Source organism: Dasypus novemcinctus, chromosome 22, assembly GCF_030445035.2.
Source record: "Dasypus novemcinctus isolate mDasNov1 chromosome 22, mDasNov1.1.hap2, whole genome shotgun sequence".
Classification (NCBI taxonomy): Eukaryota; Metazoa; Chordata; class Mammalia; order Cingulata; family Dasypodidae; genus Dasypus; species Dasypus novemcinctus.
In genome coordinates, this window is record NC_080694.1 from 2,264,890 (window position 1) to 2,289,134 (window position 24,245).

Below are 24,245 nucleotides of genomic sequence, written 5' to 3' on the forward strand. Positions count from 1 at the left end.
TTTGAGATATACAGTGTATGAAGATATAATATGTAAGAATTACAACAAAAAGAGGAGTGACAGAAGGAATAGGAATAGACACAATAAGACACTGCAACAGAAAGAAACACAAGATTCCTTGTGCCGCTTATAAGGCTAGAAGTGGTCACAGAAGAACACACAGTGAATGGACACAGAGAGACAACTGGGGGGGAGGAAGGGGAGAGAAATAAATTTAAAAATCTTAAAAAAAAGAAGGAATAGGAATAGTATACATGCATATAGACTATAATTAACCTTATAATAATAATATTGTTTATCAACTGTAACAAAGGTACCACAGTAATGTAAAATATTAATGATAAGGAAAAGTGTATGTGTCAGGGGCTTTATATGGGAACTCTGTTCTTTCTGTATGACTTTTCTATAAACAATAACAGCTATAATTAAAAAAAACTGCTGCCTCATACAAAGAAAAACAATGTATAATGATAAAGGGATCAATTAAAGACAAAGTCAACACCTACATATATAAGTAAATAATTATGTATATTCAGCAAAGCTACAAAACATATGAAGCAAATATTGACAAGTTTAAAGGCAGAAATAGATAGTTGTACATTACTAATAGGAGAACTCAATACACCACGTTCAATAATGGATCGACCATCTAGACAGAAAATCAATAAGGAAATAGAGGAATATAAAATGCTGATAAGGAATACAAGTAGGAAATACAGAAATTATTTCTGCATGAATTTTTTAGTAAACCAACTGCTCTAATAATAACATGAATATAATGAAAACGACTACTAAAATCATGGTGAAATTTGTTTCAAGAGAAAAATAAATTTCATTTTATTTATTTTTATTTTTTTCTCTATTTTTTAAAAAGTTACATTCAAAAAAATATGAGGTCCTCACATACCCCCTAACCCCCTCACCCCACTTCTCCCAAATCAACAACCTCTTTCATCATCATGAGACATTCATTGCTTTTGGTGAATACATTTTGGAGCACTGCTGCACCACAAGGATAATGGTTTGCATTGTAGTTTACACTCTCCCCTAGTCCACCCAGTGGGCCATTGCAGGACATACATTGTCCAGCAGCTGTCCCGGTAGTACCACCCAGGACAACTCCAAGTCCTGAAAATGCCCCCACATCGTATCTCTTCTTCCCTCTCCTACCCTCAGCAGCTACCGTGGCCACTTTCTCCACATCAAAGCTACAATTTCTTCCATTACTAATCACAATAGCTTCAAGTAGAATATCCATAAGTCCACTCTAATCCATACTCTATTCCTCCATCCTGTGGCTTAGATTCCACATGGATGATGGATGCAATTCTCCTCACAGTTGTAGGCACTCTTGGCTCCCTGGTGTGGTGGTTGACCTGCTTCACCTCCCTGTTCACTGGCTGGGGTAAGTCCAATAAACCAGAGGGTAGGAGTTGCAAGTCTGCTGAGGCTCAGGTTCTGGCTGACAGTCCAGAGATTCAGGTCTCCTGAGTATACACCAACCCCAGCACCAACCACAGGTCCAGTAAAAGTGACAGAAGAGGCATGTGCAGAAAGGTCACATCTGAGTCCAACTCCATCACACTTAGAAAAATTGTCTCCTACACAGGAGCTGGAGAACTTCCTGAAACCTAAAAGATCTGTCTGAGAGGATTGGTGATATGAATAAATGTGGTTTATTCTAGAATTGGAAATTATTCTGGGAACAAATGTTTTCTAGATGAACACTACTTGATGTTACAAAATCTAATAATATAAAAATTTATTCCAAATTGGAACTATTCTTTAAGAAATTGCCACTTGTTGGTTTTTGGTTTAGAATATTTTTGTTATAGAGGAATATTAAAAATCATCTTAAAGCTCTAAACAAATATCTCTTACTGTTTCTAACCATATATCTGTGTAACACAATCTTTCCTCAGACTCTTCAACCAAACCAATATATTGCAAAAAATGAAGAATCAGATATGATAATTTAGCTATTTTCCAGTAATCCATAAATATATGGAATTTCAAAAGGAAAAAACTTTTCTATTTCCTCAAAATGTATTTTAGTTTTGGAAAGTTACATTTTTTGAAATACATTAATGCATTAGAATTTAATTATTATTTCAAGTAATTTAAATATGATATAAATGTTTTCATTTCTAATATGGTAATTTCCCTAGGTATTAGCAACAGAAATATAAATGGAATTTAGGATATTCCATCATTTCTAGCATGCAGAGCCTCTGAAAAAAAAACATGAGAATTGATTTATGTAAATTATATTAAATCATGTTCTGCCATATTTCTAGGTACCTCAGGTAATACATTTTTGCATTTATTTTTCTTACCATACCCTTTTTTGAGTGCTAAATTTCATGAAAATATTAGTATGACTTTATTAGTTGTCTGCCCACCATTTTCACTCATAGGCATCTTAAGATACCAAATCTTTCCAATTCTTCATTGCATTTTGTTTCTCTCTGAATATCCTTGTCATATCAGGGAATTTTTCCACCTCTAAGAAGCTGAGCAATCCTTCATGTATTTGCTTATTTTTCCCTGAATACAAATATAAAGACTAAGAAGATGGAGTTATTATGAAAAGTGACAAAAGATTTTCTTGGGCTTTTTGAGGTTACCTGGCTCTGGTTAAGCCAAAAATGCCCTATATTAAGTCAAGGAAGATTTTGTTTACATAGATTTGATTTCTTATCTCTACTCACCACACACTATCTACCAACTTTCATAACTGTGTTGAGAACCTGTAAGGGTATTTGGAGACTTTTATTTTTGAGCCTTCATTTCCAAGACTTTCCTTAGAGCTTCTAGCCCTTCCCATGCTCTGATACTCTCCTGATTGGCAGCAATTAATAAACATTTTTTAGAATGATGACAAATGGGCTACTACCCTATAACCTGCTTGTGTTAGTTTTTCCTAACGTTCTTGTCATTGACCATATTCCTTGCCCTCTTCTAATTGCAAGGAGGTACTTTTGGTAAGAGTCTTACTATATGTCACGGATTCTTTTACTTGCTCTTTTTTGATAATTCATTCTAAAATAAATCCCAGTTTTATTTAATTTAGTAGCTTCTGGTCAAATCAGTTTGTTTTTCTTGACGTATTTCTTATTTTTTTTAACTTTATTGAAGTATATCATGCATACATGAACTATAGTAAAAGTTGTGAACTCATGAAACAGACATGCTTAATATTAAACAACTTTCCTTCATGCAATAATTTTTCTAAAACCTTAAAATGTACTTTTATTAAGGTTGCCTGATTTTATGGATATACTATTATACTGATAAATTATTTTTATGGCCTGATATAAAATTGAAAATGTACTGAATTACAAGTGACTATTAAATATTTTGTAATACTTCTTATTTAAGTTTAACAACAACCAAAAATCTTTACTAATTTTATTGCTAATAAGCACTATTACAAGTTTAACTAATCACAAGAGTGTAGCAAAAACTCCTTATCAATAAGGAGTTGAAAGAAAATTTGTTCCTCTAGATGTGGGAAATAACCAATTCTCTAGGGCTCTTGAGAGATATGACCCATATGTGTTCAACCTAAATAATAGCCACGTTTATAAAGAATCTAGATGCACAGTTGTTCCTATGATTATGTGTAAGTGTGAATTTCTTGAAGAAGTGACTAGTTGAATTTTAATAAGCGAAAAATGAAGCAAGATCACAGATTTTGTAAAGTCTCCACAACTGTGCAAAAGAAATATTCTTATTACAGAAGATAAAAATGTTTCCTCATTTCTCAGGTATATTTGTATGCTTTAATTCATATGTTTTTAAAAAATGGCTAATAAAAACTCACTGAAATAGATGTGATGTTTCAAGATCATTACCATAATTATTTCTTATATCATAAATTGATACTCATAGAAAATCTGAAAGTTTCTGATTCTGGTTTTATCATTGTTCTTTAGTTTTACAAATGATACCTGATGATATGTGTGTGATTCATAAGCTGTATTCCAATACTGAGATATAAAGATATAAATTACCAAGAAATTGAACTAATGAAACTACCACAAATTATATATTATTTGAACTAGATAGTAAAATATAGTTAACAAATTCAGAGCCAACTATAATTTACCATAGCACTTCATATAAGCAATCTTCATAAGCAAAATAGTCCTTCATATATGAATGGAATTTATAGAGATAAACAGTGAAGTTTAGCTATGACAATTTAAAAATTTATTTTAGGATATTAAGAAATAAGATTTTTATTATGCTCTTGTATTTCATGTATTTAAAAACTAAGGAGGAATAAGTAGCCCACGTATTTTTTTCCACATTAAAAAATGGAAATAAATATTTTCTACACACTCCTAAGTAATAAAGAGCAGGGAAATATCATGAACTCTCCCTCACTCTTTTGCCTAATGCTGTCACTATGCACTCTGATGTAGAAAATATATGGTAAATCAGCTGAAGGACACTTTAGAAATTAACAGTCTAAGTTAAAGATGCATTCTGAAGAGAAAGAGGGCTGGAGTGAAACTTCTAAGAATGAATCTGCCTGTGTGGTTTGATAAAGTAAATTAAAACATCATCTGGAATTTTTGTTATGTCCAATAACAAATCTCTTATGTAAATAGCATGAAATTAATTACTGAGAATTGTTTTTGATGTTTAATGCAATTTCTGCCAAAAGGACTTTCTCTTACTCATAAAAGTGAGGAAATAAGAAATACACATAATGGGAAAGATGATCATAGTTAGATGATTTACATAAATATTTTGCAAAAATCCTATGAATTCTTATGAATATAATCAGTGAGAGTAAGTCAATACCATTAATATTACCCACATAAAAAGCTTGTAAATTGTATGCTATTTTGAAATTACAAATGGATGATACATAAAAAATAATCTTACTAAAAATTATATTTCTAACATTTTATAGGTATTATGCCTCCAATTAATTATTCCAATTATAAAATTAAATAGTTCTCAAATGAGTTCCTCAATATAATTAGTTTTATAATGAAAAGTATAATTAAGATGGAAATAGGATTTCTTAGGGCTTGGTTTGCTTCAGGTCAAGGAAAATAATAGTTGTAGTTTTTTTGAATAAGATTTCTCTAAATCTAGAAGAGTATGTAGACAATATATCTGGACAGAAAACTAGTCTTTCATCAAACATTGAAATTCATGTCTGATGAAAGGAGAGATGGTTTAAGGAAGAGTAATATTAGGTGGATTGCATTTCTTAGACATTGTGTGCAGTTGAGAAGATAAACTAGGAGACAAAAAGGAAACTTTGGGAAACAAACAGAAACATAGGAAACAAGTAGAATCTCAAGAGAATTTTTTTTTTTACATTGCTGCAAAGGATGACAGGACTCAAAGGATGAAAAGGCTCAAAGAATACAAAGTCTCAAAGGGTGAAAGAAAGAGTGATGAGGCATAATCCATCTGTAGTCCTTTGTATATAAAACAATTTTGAGACTTAATTCAGAGGGATTCCTTAACTGTGTTACCAAAGCCAATTGTTATTCAGTGGGTAGACATGGGTGATCTTAACAATCATCCTAGTCACCTGTACAGGAGAGTACTTGTTCAGTGTTCAAACAAAAAGAGGGTTTTTTACTATAGTATCTGGAAATAAATTTGTTAAGGCACAAAATGGGAAAATAATTGTAGGATGTCTTCTGCCAGAGTCTGAAAAGGTAGTTTACTAAAATGCTATAAATATGAATCACAACTTAAAGATTTATGGGCCTTAGTTTCTTTTTAAATAATTTTATATATTTAGATTTTCTGAATGTATAAATGTTGAAACCAGCATATTAGAGCAGAGTTAGTAAAGAAAGTGTAAGGGGAGGCGGCGGACTTGGCCCAGTGGTTAGGGCATCTGCCTACCACATGGGAGGTCCACAGTTCAAGTCCCGGGCCTCCTTGACCCGTGTGCAGCTGGCCTATGTGCAGTGCTGATGCACGCAAGGAGTGCTGTGCCACACAGGGGTGTCTCCACGAAGGGGAACCCCACGCACAAGGAGTGCGCCCCATAAGGAGAGCTGCCCAGCATGAAAGAAAGTGCAGCCTGCCCAGGAATGGCACCACACACATGGAGAGCTGACACAAGATGACGCAACAAAAAGAAACACAGATTCCTGTGCCACTGACAAAAACAGAAGCGGACAAAGAAGATACAGCAAATAGACACAGAGAACAGACAACCGGGGTGGGGGGAAAGGGGAGAGAAATAAATAAATAAATAAATCTTTAAAAAAAAAAAAAAGAAAGTGTAAGGGGAAATCTGAATTCACTGATTTCAAAATACTGTCTTAGCTCCCTTTCCTCTAGGCCGATTTTTTCAAGATACAAATACTCATTGATAATCATGGTTTTGGCATATTCTTTGTGAGTGATTTAGACTATTTCCATTTGAGTTCAATATATTCTTATCATTTTAATATTTTGACTACAGGGAAATGACAGCATATTAAGAAAAATGGACAATCTAACTATCTTCACTGAATTCCACCTTATGGATCTCTCAACCTCCAGAGAGCTCCAAATCCTGCAAGGCCTGCTCTTTGTGGTGATTTATCTGGGAGCCCTGACTGGGAATCTTCTAACTGTTACTGTTATTGTAACTGACCCTTATCTGCACTCTCCAATGTACTTCTTTCTAGGCAATTTATCCCTCATAGACCTTTGTTGCATTTCAGTTACTGTTCCCAAAATAGTTGTGAATTCCCTCTCAGACTGTAAACTGATTTCTCTCCCAGCATGTGCTGCTCAGATTTTCATGTCTGCCTCACTTATATTTACAGAGCTTTCCTTCCTTGTGGTGATGTCCTACGATCGCTATGTTGCCATTTGCCACCCTCTGCACTATGGGCTCACCATCACCCCGTGTCTGTGTATACAGGCAGCTGGTGGCTCATGGGCAAGTGGGTTGGTCTATTCTGCTGTCCACACAGGCATTATCTTCAGGCTTCCTTTCACAAAATCCAATGTGATCCATCAATACTTCTGTGATGTACCTCAAATTTTGAGGATCTCATCTTCAGATGTTCAGTTTTCTGAGTTTATTGCCATAGCACTTAGTGCTTGTATTCTGTTCATATATTCTACTTTTGTGATGAAGTCCTATTTTGATATATTTTCAGTGGTGCTTAGGATGCATTCTGTGGAAGCCCGTAACAAAGCCCTTTCCACCTGTACCCCACAGTTGGCTATTCTCATTTTCTTTTCAATGTCTGGGTTGATTGCTGCCCTTAGCCCTGTTGAAAATAAAGCATCTCTCAGTAATCTTCTCACAGCTATCTTCTATTCCATGGTGCCCCCATTCATAAATCCCATCATCTATAGCCTACGGAACAGAGAGATTAAAACTGCTCTATGCAGAATGTTCAACAGGTATTTTGAATATCTGTATAACCTTTTGTTGCTTACATAAATGACAGCTATGCAACTATGTTTTAACTTTTTAAATCCATGCATTTGCATAATATATGCATTTTTTTCAGGAAAAGTTTTTCTATACTTTTATTACTTTGGAAGTTGTTTAGATGATTTTTTTCAGAAAAACAAAGAATTATATTATGGAGAAGACCATGGATAAGTATCTTAACAGGTGGCTACATATTTCAGAGAACTTCAAGGTATAGGGTCCTACCACCCTAGAAGAATATTAATTGTTTGCATTAGAAAATTCAATTCAAATTGTTCTCTTTGCATTCACTTTCCTATAAATGGCTGCACTAAGTAATAAAGTGATTTTAATTAAGACTCAACTGCAGAATTAAGGATACAGAATAGGTCCAACCATGAGATTCCCATTAAAGTAGCTTCCCTCACTGAAAAGTAGATAAATAGGTACCCTAAACAGACCATATCCTTTTTAAGCCTTTTCCTCTGCTTGTGAGCTGCCTGAATAGGCACATATCATGCTTGATTCATTTAATCTTTCTGCATGGTGAAGAAGAAATATTTATAAAGTGGGTGAGATGTAGCAACAGGTGGAATTGGGTTTTGTTTGGAGAATATTAGATATTGATTATACTATTTGATGCACTTTTATCAACAAATAAATATGAAAATGTATCTTTTCAATATGTAAAGGTTTTAATTAATTTTAACAACAGTACTCACTCCATCAGTAAAATATTTTATATTTCTTATTGGTAATTGTTTTCATTCTCTTTTATTTGTGATAAATGTAGGTAGGAATATATGAAGTTGGTTTTCTTTTCAAATAAACATTTTTGCTTTAGTCACAATTTCCTTTTGTTACTCTAGTTTTATACTATTGTTTCTATTTTCTTTATTATTTTCTTCCTGCTACTTAATTTTGGATCATTTTGCATTTCTTTTCCTGGCTTCTTGAGTTGAAAGTAGATGTTTGTTTTTAGACTTTTCTGTTTCCCTGATATAATCACTTACCATTTTCAAACTTCTCTGTCTGCTTTGCTTTATTTGTATTCCATCCATTTTTCTATTCTCTATTTTCTTTATCATTCAATTGAAAATATTTTTAAAAATTATCCTTTTGTTTTCTTTTTATTTGGAAATTGAAGGTATGCTGTTTTATTTCTAAAAGTTTAATTGTTGTCAATATCTAATCTATTTTTTACAGAGAAAATACTTTGTATAATTAAGGCTTTTCAGTTCATGGAGTCTTGTTAATGGCTCTGTATCATCCATTTTGCTATATTCTTAAGGAAAATCATAAATAAAACCACTATAATATTCTGCTACATGTTAGAGGTTTCTTCCTTACAAGGTTTTTAATGATTAACTGATCACAAGGTTTACAATGGATAATAATGACTAGTATTCCCAAAACATAGACCAGGCCCCTATCCAGAACCTATGTGTTCAGATGCAGTTCATTTGCTCACAAGAATAGAAAAAGAAGCCACATGACACCACAAACCCCTCCTGCATGCCTAGAATTCACTCCTCCTAGCCCACTGCCACCTAGCCATCCTTATTAGCCCTTAGGTCTTACCCAAACCGAAACCCCCTCCCATGACTAAGCATATTCCCACCTATAGATGTACTGTATAAATTCATGCCACCTCTGCCAGAGGTGGGCTGGAGTCTCTCTTCAGACGCCTGCCATGCTGGTGGGGGGATGAAGTCTATTCTTCAGACCCCCTACATTGGGAAAGCTTCCCAGTAACCTTCCTGCTTTCAGTCATGTCAGTCTCCATGTCCATTTTTTCTCTGAGACTATACAACTCCAGAATTTCAGATGCTGTCTCTACTCTTTCCTATATGTTTGTTCTGCATGTTTAATGTTTCGTATGTATAAATATATAATATATATATAATTACTCTAGACATGAATTATTTCATGATTCCATAAATCACAGGAAACCCATAATCCCAGGTTAACATTCCTATATAATAAAAGAGTACTTAGAATCATTAGATTTACAAATACATAAACACAAAAGAAAAGTATTTTCACAACTTCATGAACTAATGAAAAAGGATTTTTAATTGAAATTAAGAAGCTATTATAAAATACCCCAGTTCAATAAGCTCAAAGGAAATTGAAGATCATTAATATATACCTATATAAAAATCATGCAATGCATATATGTATGTATCTATTGTGTATGTGTATACACATATATGATGGGAAAACAGGGTACAAATAAAAAAGGAATAAAGAGAGAACAATAAATCTTTTAGTCCTAACATATATTATGGTTCCAAAAATTCAAAGGAGTAGAGGAAATTATTATATATAAAACCTAAACTAAAGGCATACAAACACCACTTAGAAAGGAGAAGAAAATAGATAAATGCCAAAGAGGACTGATTTAGTAACACCAACATATGGTAACAATAAGAAATCAGAGAAAGGGAGGGAAATATTACAAAATAACTATAATAAGGAATATGTGAATCATTCTTTAGAATTGAGATACAGGGGAATAACAAATTTATATACTTAGTCATGATCTTTAGAAGTAGAAATATAAAGTGAATTCTTAAAGAGAGGATCTTAATCAGAAAAATATGAATGATATTAGGATGACAAAAAACTCAGAAGTGTCAAGTATTTCTTAGGATCTTTATCGTCCACTTGAATTTTCTTAGGATACTACATGAATGAAGTGATTGTGAGAGTCACTTCAAAAGAACATTGAAGGGAGGAATTAGCATGACTGTGGTATGTGGACATATAATGTCCACATTACAAATTAGCAAGGGAGGATAGGAAGCTGACTGAAAAAGATTTTCAGATAATGGATTTTTGTAGAATAGATGAGGATATATTCAATAAATTAGGTATTTCAAATATGCTAGCATGTAAGTGGAAATTCTACAAAATATTGGTGATATGAGAGATATTATATATTGACCAAGTTATATTTATCTCAGAAATATATATATTGTTTAAAATTAGAGGATTAAATATAATAATTCATGATAGAACTCAAAGAAAAAATATTAAAGGGTCTTTGCTGGGGAGTCATTAAATATATGGTTACAATTCATTCATTTTGAAAAATTTAGCCAAAAATATAAGTAAAAAAATCTTTATTATAAAAAATAATGCTAAAAATAAATTATCTGATTTCAATCTTCAGAGAAATTAATATATGCCTGATATAAGCATCATTTGGTAAGGAACCAGGCCAAAAATATACCTGCACTCACTGCCTTTCCGAAATGATAAAGTGAGGTAAGAAAAGGAAAATGAAATGTATGAAATTTCAAAAAACAGGTAAAAGGATAGCAAATAGAAGCAGATACAATTCTCAATGTAGACAATAAAAAATCTACATAAGTAATATGAGAACATACATGAATAAGAGTTTGAAGAAGTAATTGGTTGGGTAAAATCCAAAAATATCAAACATATACATTAGAAACAAAAGATTGTAAAAATTTTAAAATGACAATAGCTAATAGCAAGACATTATATGTATATTATATCTATCCACACACAGATATGTAACATAGTATAACAACTTGCAAAGAAAAATTTAAATATTCATTGATAAATTTAACAAAACAAAATTAATGGAAAGTTAGACCATATTCATAGATTGGAAAACTCAATATTATAAAGATATTGGTTATTTTTATTTATTAAATGGTACCTGAATAAAATTCCTAGCAGATCTTCTCTTCAGAAATTAACAGGTTGATCCTAAAATTCATATGAAACCTTACTAGCATTAACACCTGTTAGGAGGTTAAAGTTAGAAGGATTTCCTTAATGACAACTCTTGCTATTAAAAAAATAGTAAGAAATCACTACACCATGAGAAAAAAATTAAGAGAAGTAAGCAATGCAACAGAATATAGAACACATAGGAATGCTCAAAAGTGACATATATAATTAGGTAGTGAACTGAGACTAGCATGTATATTTCAGTAATGCTATCAGAGCTATTGGTTTATAAAATTATTCATAATAGAAAATATGACATTTAATTCCTCTCCAACAACCTACACAAAATAAAGTGATTAAATAACATACCACAAATGTCTTCAGGACTTTCAAGTAGGAAATAATTATTTGGACTGAGGTGGAGAAGAAAGAGGACAAGGAAAATGAGGATCAGTGAGAAGAGGAAAAGACACAAAAATATGTACAATTTCTGTCAGTAACAACCCATATTTCATTCCTGCTATTGGGTATTTGTGTACATTCTCTTTAATCCTGATAAATCTAGGTAGAAGTTAATCAATATGTCTGATATTTTTAAAGAAAAATTTTCTTTTGTCACCTTTTCCTGAGGTTGTCTAGTTGCTATATTATTGCTTTCTTTTCTTTTACTTTATAATTTTCTTCCTCCTGCATTTAAGAGTATCACTTTGGTCTTCTTTACCTTGTAACAGGAAATGCTGGTCATTGTATTTAACCCTTTAACCTTTTCTGTTATTAACATTTACAATTTTAAACATTTCTCCAAGCATTGTTTTACATTCATTGTACCATATTTTATATATCGTAATTTTATTTAAATTCAATTTAAAATATATTTAAAACTCCTTTCTGATTTTTTAAAATCACAGACTATAAAGTGTATCTTTTTTAATAGTCAAAATATTGTTTTGTTTTGATATCTAATTTAATTCCATGTGGTCAGAGAACATCCTCGGTGTAATTAAGTCCTTCTAAATCCATGAAGACACATTTAATGATTCAGGATGTCTTCATTTTAGGTATATTCTCAAGGGAAATGGTAATTGAAGATGCAATCTTATTTTATTAAACACCTCTAGGATTTCTAAGTTATCAAGTTTGACAGCACCAAAGGATAACGAGGAGAATATTCAACATAATTTCTCATGAATTGTGTGATAACATGAAATATTATAAACTTTTTGAAAATGTCAAATAGTTTCTTTTAAAGGTAATTATAGCCAAGACTCTTAACCTGAAGGTTCACTGTTCATTATTTACCTAACATGAAGGACAAGGTACACCCAAAGAAACATGTTCAGAATGTTCATGCATCTTTAATAACTGTAACTAAAATTTGGGTGTGACACAGGTGTCCATCAAAGGAAAATTGATAAAAAACTGTGACATGCTTATCAAATTTAATATTACTCCAATTTTAAAGGAACATAATACTGATGCACCAAACTACATGGATGAATCACAAAAACATTTGTGAGTTTGAAAAAAAGTCTTGAAAATATGTTAACCATTTCATGACATAAATTACATCAAGTTATAGAACAGCAAAAAGGAACATGATAAATAAATGATTAAATATATAGATTAGGAGTTATCTTTTGGAAGCAGGTGGCAAAATATGGATATACTAGGAAAAGACAAGGGAAATCCCTGCTTTGATGGTAGTAGCCTATGTTTTTGTACTTGTTTGTGTTATAGGGGTTTTGTATTTGTGAATTTTGTGATGTTAGGCTATTGTGTCAACTCAGTCAGGTAATTGTGCCCAGTTGTTTGGTCAAGCAAGTATTGTGCTAACTATAACACAAGGGCATTTATGGATGTTAGTCACCATTGATTTTACTGCAATGGTAAATCATAGATAGCTGATTACATTTACATCAGTCAGGGAGATTGCCATCAGCAATGAGTGATGCTTTATCCAATTAGTTGAATGCCTTAAAAGGGGAAGTGATTCCAGCATTGAGTGAGAATTTTCCAGCTTGTCTGTGGACAGCCAATGTCTCCCAGAACTCATCAAGAAGCTTCATTGGACTTTCATTGGAGCCCCTAGTTGAAGCCTGCCTACAGAACCTGGACTTGTGCATCCCCATGGTCACATGAGAGACTCATAAAATCACATAATATTGACTGATATCTCTTGTTGATTCTGTTTCCCTAGAGAACCCTCACTAATACAACTTGGTACAGGGAGTGGTTCTTGAAGAATAGAGTCTAAAACAAGGGGTGTCTGAGGTGGTACTGGGAGTTTTGCAATTGGATCTCTACTCTAATTGGACTCAAGGGTACTGATGATTCCCTTTCTAATAATGAAGAGGCTGATAACAGTCCATGGTGTGAGTCGGCAATTGAGATATGCAAAATATCATCACTGGGTTCCCCTACTTCCACGCTTATAAGAAGCAAGGATCTGGGTGAGAGTGTTTTCAACATGTTAACAGAGTTTTGTGGAGTCAAATGGTATAATGAGGTTGACTGGCTCCTCCTAGATACTCTGGATACTGTTAAAAAAGAAAGAGAGGAGTGAAAGGCTTCAAATTTGAAACCTAAACTCTGCATGAATGATGCAAAAGTTTCTACATGTGCTCTGAAAGAAAATATTTTCTACTGTAGCCACAGGCTCAAAATATCTGACAACCAAACTCGGACTCTCATTGTATGAGTAGCAGATTTACAAAGGAAACTAAAATCTCAACCCTGCAGGGTTTCTGCAGTTAAAGTGAAGGCATTGATTGGAAAAGAGTGGAATCCAGAGAACTGGGATGGAGACATATGGGATGATGATAATATTGGTGGAGACATTGGAACCTTGAATTCTGCTTAGACTTTGCCAGAGAAGCCTCCCATGGTCTTCCCTGTCCAGACCACACCTTTTCAACTTGTATCATCCAGCCTCCAGCCTGCCCCAGGGAGTCTGAAACAACTTCCAACCCTGCAGTGAGTACCAGTCAAACAGAAACCAAACCTGCCTGCCCAGCCTGTGGCCTGCCCCAGTGAGTCTTGACATCCTCCCAGGCCTGAGGCACATACCAGACAAACCCCAGCATGCACGGAAGAGCCTGCAGTCTGTCCCTGAGGAAACTGCCTTCCAAACCCTGCTTGAAGAGATTAATCCTGTCTCATCAGCAGAAAATCCAAGGGAGTGTACTGAGTTCAGTAGCTTGAAAGGCATTTCTTTTTTTTTTTTTGGTCTTAATTTTTTTAATGCTACATTAAAAGAAGTATGAGGTCCCCATATGCCCCCCACCCCCCTCACCCCTTTCCTCCCCCCATAACAACATCCTCCTCCATCATCATGAGACATTCATTGCACTTGGTGAATACATCTCTGAGGACCGCTGCACCTCATGGTCAGTGGTCCACACCATAGCTCTAAACCTTCTCCTTACCCACCCCCACCCCTCTCTGGTCTTCAAGACCTATTACTAGACAAAAATCACAGCAAACCCCAAAGGGGAAATACAAAGTATGACCCATAAGGAAATAAGGTACACTCAGAAAGAACTGCATGAGTTTTCTAAATTATATAGACAGAAATCAGGGGAATATGTGTGGGAATATATACTAAGGGTATGGGATAACGGTGGAAGGACTGTAAAGTTGGATCTGGCTGAATTTATTGATAAGGGCCCATTAAGCAGAAATTCTGGATTTAACACTGTAGCTTGAGGGGTTAGAGAGGGCTCTAACTGTTTGGGTGGCTGACTGAAACATGGACCAAAAGATGACTTAGCATGTCTGAGGTTGAGATGCCTAATTTGCCCTGGTGTACAGTAGAAGAGGGAATTCAAAGGCTTAGGGAAATTGGAATGCTAGAATGGATTTACCATTTGAAACCTGCCCACCCACCCCAGGAATGTCTAGGGGACAAACCTTTTACAAGGACTGTGAGGAATAAATTTATAAGACTAACTCCATCTTCCCTGAAGAGCTCTGTGGTTGTTCTTCTCTGTAGTCCAGTTATTACCATAGGGAGGGCTGTGATGGAATTAGAATTCTTAAACATTATGGGGATGAACAGATGTCAGTCTAGTAAAAGTCAAGTATCGGCAGTTAATTGACAAAGTCAAGGTGGGCATGTCTACTGCAATGAAAGGCAGATTCAAAAATACACTCAAAATATTCTGAGTTGTGTAGAGTTATGGCATTGGCTAATACATCACGGGGTACCTAGAAGGGAAATAGATGGGCAGTCTACTAAATTTCTTCAGGTCTGTATAAACGGAAGAGTTCTAGGTCAAGTGAACAAAACCTTAACTCAAATTACAGATGCAGAGAATCATCACCCCTTAATCAATTCCCAGAGTTGAGGCAGTTTACAGACTGAGAGACCCTTGAAGGAGGAGAAGGTCAGGTCTCCTTGGGGAAGGATCCTGTTAAACTGCCCAAAATTTATACAGTTACTCTTCCTCCCACCTTTCCCCAAGATCTACGGTCTTTTACCAAAGTAACTGTGCATTGGGGAAAAGAAAATGATCAGCCATTTCAAGGATTATTAGACACAGTCTCAGAAGCGACACTAATTCCAGGAGTCCCAAAATATCACTGTGGTCCAACAGTCAGAGTAGGGGCTTATGGAGTTCAGGTGATTAATGGAATTTTAGCTCACGTCCATCTCACAGTTGGTCCAGTGTCCCCAGACCCATTCTGTGGTTATTTCCCCAGTTCCAGAATGTATAATTGGAATAGACATACTCAGTAACTGGCAGAATCCCCACACTGGATCTCTGACTTGTGGTGTGAGGGCTATTATGGTTGGAAAGGCCAAGTAGAAGCCACTAGAACTGCCCCTACCCAACAAAATAGTAAACCAAAAACAATACTGGGTTCCTGGAGGGACTGCAGAAATTATTGCCACTATCAAGGATTTGGCACATCCCCATTCAATTCTCCTATTTGACCTGTACAGAAAATAGATGGATCTTGGAGGATGACAGTAGATTATCATAAACTTAATTAGGTGGTGACTCCAATTGCAGCTGCTGTCCCAGATGTGTTATCATTAAGCAAATCAACACATCCCCTGGTAGCTGGTATGCAACTGTTGATTTGGCGAATGCTTTGTCCTCAGTTGCTATTATTAAGGACCACCAGAAACAGTATACTTTCAGCTGGTAAGGCCAGCAGTATTCCTTCACCCTACCTCGGGGGTATATCAACTTCCCAGCCCTATATCATAATATTGTCTGCAGGGATCTTGATCATCTCTCCCTCCCACAAGGCTTCACACTGATCTATTATATTGATGATATCATGGTGATAGGACATAGTGAGCAAAAAGTAGCAAAGACTCTAAACTTACTAGTAAGGCATTTGCATTAGAGAGGATGGGAGATAAATGCAAACAAAATACAAGGTCCTTCTACCTCAGTGAAATTTTTAAATGTCCAGTGGTTTGGGGCATGTTGAGAGTTGAGATATCCTTCATAAAGTGAAGGATAAGCTATTGCATATGGTCCATCCTACAACCAAAAAAGAGGCACAATGCTTAGTTGGTCTTTTTTGGATTTTGGAGACAACTATTCCTTATTTGGGTGTGCTACTCTGGCCCATTTACTGGGTGACCAGAAAAACTGCTAGTTTTGATTGGGGACTGGAACAAGAAGAGGCTCTGGGACAGGTCCAGGCTGCTGTGCAAGCTGCACTAACACTTGGGCCATATGATCCAGCACAACCAATGATGCTGGAAGTTTTAGTGGCAAATAGAGATGCTTTCTGGAGCCTTTGGCAGGCCCCTATAAGAGAATCACAACAGAGACCCTTAGGAGTTTGAATCAAAGCCCTGCCATCCTCTGCAGATAACTACTCCCCTTTTGAGAAACAGCTTTTGGCCTGCTACTGGGCCTTAGTGGAGACTGACCACTTAACCATAGGCCATCAAGTTACCATGAGACCTGAGTTGCCTATTATGAGCTGGTTATTGTCTGACCCACCAAGCCATAAAGTTGGGCATGCACAGCAGCACTCCATAATAAAGTGGAAGTGATATATACAACATAGGGCTTGAGCAGGTCCTGAAGGCATGAGTAAGTTACATGAGGGTATAGCCCAAATGCCCATGGTCTCCACCCCTGCCATGTTACCTTCTCCTTCCCAACCCACAGCTTTTGGCATCTTGGGGAGTCCCTTACAATCAATTGACTGAGGAAGAGAAAACTCAGGCCTGGTTTACAGATGGTTCTGCATGATATGCAGGTACTACCTGAAAGTGGGCAGTTGCAGCACTGCAGCCCATTTCTGGGACATCCTTGAAGAACATTGGTGAGGGCAAATCCTCCCAGTGGGCAGAACTTTGAGTAGTGCACCTGGCTGTTTACTTTGCTTGGGAGAAGAAATGGCCAGAGGTGCATTTGTACACTGATTCATGAGCTGTTGTCAATGGTTTGGCAGGAAGATCAGGAAATTAGAAGGAACATGATTTGAAAATTAGTAACAAAGAGATCTGGGGAAGAGGTATGTGGATAGATATATTTGAGTCAGCAAAAAACATGAAAATATTTGTGTCCCATGTGAATGCTTTCCAGAACATGACTTCAGCAAAGGACAATTTTAATAATCAAGTGGATAAGATGGCCCACTCTGTGGCTAATGCTCAGCTTCTGTCCTGACCCACTCCTCTCATTGCCCAATGGGATCATGAACAAAGTGGCCATGGAAGTAGGGATGGAGTTTATGCATGGGATCAGCAACATGGACTTCACCTTACCAAGGCTGACTTGGTTACAGCCACAGCTGAGTGCCTAATCTGCTAGCAGCAGAAGCCCACAGTCAGCTCCCAATATGGCACCATTCCACAAGGTGACCAGTCTGCTATCTGGTGGCAGGTTGACTACTTTGGACCACTTCCACCATGGAAGGGGCAACAATTTGTTTTAACTGGAATAGACACATATTCTGGATATGGGTTTGCATTTCCTGCATGCAATGCCCAAACTACCATCTGTGGACTTACCAAATGTCTATCTATTGCCATGGCATTCCACACAATATTGCTTCCAATCAAGGAACCCATTTCACAGCAAATGATGTGTGGGAATGGGCACATGCCCATGAAACTTACTGGTTTTATCATGTTCCCCATCACCCTGAAGCAGATGAGTTGATAGAACAGTGTCATGGCCTTTTGAAGACTCAATTACAGCACCAGCTAGGTGGCAATACCTTGTAGGGCTGGGACAGTGTTCCTGAGGAGACTGTGTATGCTCTAAATCAGCATCCACTTTCTGGTGCTGTTTCTCCCATAACCAGGACCCATGGGTCCAGGAATCAAGGGGTGGAAATGGAAGTGGCACCACTCACTATTACCCCTAGTGATCCACTAGGAAAACTTTTGCCTCCTGTCCCTGCAACCTCAAAGTCTGCTGGTTTACAGGTTTTAGTCCCAAAAGGAGGAGTGCTGTTGTCAGGGAACACAATAATGATTCCATTGAACTGGAAGTTAAAACTGCCACCTGGCCACTTTGGGCTCCTCTTACTTCTGAATCAACAAAGAAGGGAATTACTGTACTGGCTGGGGTGATTGATTCTGACTATCAGGGGGAAATACGACTGCATTTACATAATGGGGGTAAAGAAGAGTTTGCCTGGAATACAGAAGATACTCTAGGGCATCTCCTAGTACTGCCATGTCCTATAATTAAAGTCAGTGGAAAATTGCAACAACCCAATTCAAGAAGGAGTAACAATGGCCCAGAATCTTCAGGAATTAAAGTTTGGGTCATCCCACCACCCAAAGAACCATGGCCAGCTGAAGTGCTTGCTGAGGACAATGGAAACGTGAAGTGGGTAGTGGAAGAAAGTAGTGATAAATATAAACTTTGACCTTCTGACCAGTTACAGAAATGAAGATTATAATGGTCATGAATCTTTCTTCCTTGTTTCATTATGATGATAATATATTTACACAAAACGAATATCTTTGTCTTTTTCCCCAAACTTTTCCCTTTTCATATAACAAGTTATATCAGTTTCATGTCATAATATTTGAGGATGTCAAGTTTGAAAGTGAATATTACCCAAGAACTTGTACCCTATTCTGTATTGAATTAATGTGTTTCCAGTTGTATGCAGGAGAGTTGAACATTGTTAGGCAGAAATATATATATCTGTATGTCTGTTATTGTTTTTACTTAGAGACTAAGTATGGTTTAAGGTAATGTGTATGGTTGCTGAGTTGACAAGGGGTGGACTGTGATTGTTAGGCTGTTGTGTCAACTCGGCCAGATAATTATGCCCAGTTGTTTGGTCAAGCAAGCACTGGGCTACCTGTAATACAAGGGCATTTATGGACTTTAGTCACCATTGACTTTACTGCAGTGGTAAATCATAGATAGCTGGTTATAATTACATCAATCAGGAAGAGTGCCATCAGCAATGAGTGATGCTTTAACGAATCAGGTGAATGCCTTAAAAGGGGAAGTGATTCCAGCATCGAGTGAGAATTTCCCAGCTCATCTTTGGGCAGCCAATGTCTCCCAGAACTCATCAAGAATCTTCATTGGACTTTCATTGGAGCCCCTGGTTGCATCCTGCCTGTGAAACCTGGACTTGTGCATCCCCACGGTCACATGAGAGATTCTTATAAAATCACATACTGTTGACAGATATCCCTTGTTGATTCTGTTTCCCTAGAAAACCCCAACTAATGCAAATTTCATTGCATTATATGAATTTAATTATTGTGCTTTCAACTGTTTGTGAATTATGTCAAATACAAAGAGCAACCAACTGAAAAAAAAAAGCTTCATTTTATTAGCCATATCCTGAAAAGTTTACAGGTGAAGATTACACATATTTGCAACTTACTCTGATATGCAAAGAAATTAAAATATAAAACAAAACATGAACAATTGCCTTGATGGAAAGCACAATGGATAGGTGAAATGATATATAATAAAATACAGGAAAATGCTCAAGCACAATGCTCAAGTTAAAAGTCTATATACAGGTGTTTGAGTATAATTATTTATCCTTATTATATGTTTAAATATTTTATGAAATGAGATTTGCAATTCATAAATATAATATTTTAAAGAAATATGTCATGCCCACTTCATATTTATAAAATAAGTTTTGTGATTTTCAAATTGATGAACAGCAAATTCCTTATGATGCCATTTTAATATCAAAAGTAAGAGATTTTATGTAATCTAACATGTAGAAGAAAGCCAAATTTCTCCTCAGAAAAATGAATATTTTAAAATATTTTCTCAGAGTTATCTAAAACCAAAGGAATAATAAAATTTTAAAAGTAAAATGCTTTTTTAATCAATTTATAATGAATTCATTTTATACTGCCACCAATATTAAAAGGTATTAAATTTGTTTCTTGGAAAAGTATATAATCATTTGCCAAATGAATCACTTCAGAATATAATTTGAAAATGTTGGGTAATGCAATTATACTGTAAATACATGAGATAATTACATAAGAATATTGAGAAAATAATTCTATTTTCTGACATTTGACATGAAAATAGAATATTCTTAAACATTATCTTGACAGTAGTGCAAATTCCATCATTTTACAGTAATCTTATCTACAACTTTTTATGCACTAATTGTCTAGTCATATCCATGGCAATATTTCTGAGGTAAAGAATAATATGAATTGAGTAAATAACTACACAATAGTAGAATCTAAGTATCATATGTTATTCTCATTATACACTCAATGATAACACAATAGTCACAAAATTAATTGCACCGATTAAGTATCTTCCTACTTTTATATAATTTGAAATTAGTCTGGAAAAATTGCCTATGGGTTTCAAATTTCTGCATTTTCATCACTTACCCTACTTTGTTATTTGCTATACTACTGATTTTAAAATAATAATTGCCTTCATTTAGAAGAATAAAATTTAGTTTCATGCTCAGTTCAAGGCAGAATATTCTAAGTGTGTAACACTACCTTCAAAAATATTACCCTTAATATATCTATGTGCCATTCCATCAATAATCATCTATCTATCAATCAATCTCTAGCTATTGCATCTAATATTGTTTCTGTGTTTCTGTGTATATGTGTGTGATTATAATAATTTATAAATAAATGCATTTTGCAGCTAATTATAATACTATACTACTAATAATAGTGAACGAAACAGCTAAAAATATCCTAAAGATGTGGAACAAAAAATACATATATAGATGAGATTGCAGTGCGAGGCAGAAGCTGTAGATTGAAAAGAATATATTCAAAACATGAATATAGAGTCATGGAAAAATCTGTTAGAGGACAGTTCTTCTTATCTGCATGTTGGAATCAGGCTTGTATTAAGAATTCTAGAGCACCAGACATTACCCTAAAGAAAATGGAAATAAATAATAGAGTACAGAGGGTTTTTTTAAATGGGTATGCTACCGGATGGCTCTGGTTCCTGGGCTTCTAGGTTCTTGGCTTACGTCATGTAAAAGAATGTAAGGACATGCCATAGGCTAGGCAAGGGAATAAAGAGTTTATTAAAACAAGAAAACAAGGAAGTACATGATCCATGCTGGGACATGGACCGTGGGGGGACTGCAGGGTGAGTTACAAGCTTGGGGCCCCAGGTCAGGTCTTTTCAAAGTCTTTCTTCCACCCCCTTCATGATTTTGGGGGTGAGACCTGAGCTGTTTGCTGTTCTGATTGGTTGCCCACCTGTCAGTTCTCAGGAGGCCAAAGGTGAGGTCTTTTTAGGATACCCGGGGCTTTCCCCCTGGTCCAGAATGACACTATCATTGCCAGGGTCTCCTCTTGGAAGATTTCTGGGTGTGGTCTCATGGCCATGTGGTCTGTCATCATGTTGTTTACAGAGCCAGCCACCTATCCCTTTCTCTACACTAGCCTATCTCAGGTATTTATGATTCCTTGTGCACTTGGACTTTACGGAACTCTCAGATGTTCTCTCCACTCCGTCAAATTAATTTTGAAATTTTGCAGCATTCATATGTAACATTGTGGCAATTATCATTTCTTTCTAAAATCCCAAATCACAGGAAACCCATAAGCAGCATAATTTTTTCCTATACAAGAAAATAAATTTTAGGGTCACTGGGCTAATGATATATGCACAAATGCAAATACATTTACAGCTTTGCATGTAAAAATGAAAAATCATTTCATCAAAATGATGAGGCTTAAAAATAATTTAATTCAATTAACTCAGAATAGTGCATATAGAATATATATATTTATGAAGGAAGAATAGGGTTCAAATTGCAAAGACAAGGAATAATGAAAAGCAATAAATTTCTCAGACTTTGCAAACAAGATGGTTGAAAAAAAAATCAAATGTAGGAGAGGCTCCTGCAGGGTCTAAAGGCAACAGTCTGCAACTACCTTAGGCTTTTTATATATGCCAGACTAGGATGGTAAACTACTAAAGGTGATTCTCAACACTCCTGCTTGCAGCAAGCCTGAACCAACAGAGCTATATTCATTTTCCCATTGGGAGGCAGAACTACTTTATTGGAAAACATTGTCAGGGCTCTGGCAACTCTGGAGGTGGAGGAGTGGACACACCCTGCAGTTGCTGCTCAGATTCCTCCCTGTGAGGGGCTACCCCTCAGGAGGTGGTGCTGGCCCCTGGAGCAGGCAGCCTGAATGCCAGGACTTACACTGCACTCAGCGCTGGAACCATGGCCACTGGTGCCTGAAATGCCCAAAGGGCCACCCACATGTGCCCTCACTGTCTTGGTCACTGCATCCACTCAGCCCCCAGTGCTGCTAGAGTGCACTTGCCCTGAGGGGCCCTAGGGCTTGTCACTTGGGCTCCTGCACCTAAGAGCTCCAGGAAGGTATGGGTCCCCCTTTAGCCCTTTAACCTGAGCTGAAGCAGAGGAACTTGACTCCTCCTTTAGCCATGCTGTGAGGGAATAAGGTCAGGGACCAGGTGAGGTGGTTTGTCCTCCCTCCCTATTGAACACATCATACTGACACTCAATTGTCCTCTCTGTCCTGGTCTGGGCACAGGGAGGCCTCAGTAACTGTCATTTCCCTCCTGTCCTGGCTGTGTTTAGGGCCTCAGAGGGTGGAAATGCTGGATTCTGAACCTCCTCATCCTGTGAGCTCTTCTTCCTGCTCCTTTAGGGCTGTACCAGGGCCTGAAGCCCCAGCTTAGAGGGACCCCTTTGCCCAGCGGTGCTGTGGAGTTCTTCTCCCATGGGAATTCTACTGCCTTCCAGCCCATTTATCTACTGTTTAGTGACCAAAGCCACACTGCCTGCGGGAAGGCCCAGCCCCTCCTCTGTCTTGCCCTGGTCGCTCTTTGTGTTCCTCTTAGAGCCCTTTGGGGACAGCTTCCCATGGCTCAGCTCCTTGTCCTGCCCCCCCTGGCCTGCCTCAGTGAAAGTGACTGACACCTCTCTGTCATTTCTACCCTGGAGCTGGATGTGATGGTGGAGCTTTCTTACCTTCCCCCTCTGTCATCCCTGGGAACAGCAAATGGGACAGGGGGCCCTCCAATTAGCAAAGGCCCTCTTTTATGAACACTTTCATTGTGGTCCTAGACAGGATCATCTCATCCACAGCCTGCCTCTGTGCCACATCTTATAGCCAAGTGTCTATCACCTTTACCTTTAGGCTGTAGACTGATGAACAGTTTTCCACGAGGTTTTTCTGTTTGGGAAGTCCCTTTAGTTGGAAAAATCACTTTCATGCTTCCAGCAGCCCAGACTAAAAGCAGCATGAACTTGTCTATATCTCTACTCTGTCAGTTTTCCTGTTCGATATGGGCAGAAATATATTGTAGCAGAGGGTCAGCAGTTACCCTCAGCCCTAGAAATCTGAGTTTGCAAGCCCTCTCTTCAAACAAATGTTTCAGCCAAGCTGCAGCATGATCCTCCCTGACTTCTGCAGGTACCTGTCTTATCATCCATATGTTGCTCTCAGATAAAGTCCTCATTATCAGTTTGGTTTGTAGCAATGCCATCAGTAGTTGCTCACTGAATGAGAACAGGCCAAACCTGGAGCCTGCAAGCAAGCCAGAGCTGGTGAAGCTCCCCACAGGGGGCCCCAGACTGTTCTCTGGAGTTAATTGGGAACCTTGAGCTCCCTTGAGGGTCAGGTCATTGTGGGGTAGCCTACAGGCAACCAGGAGCCAGGGAATAGTTT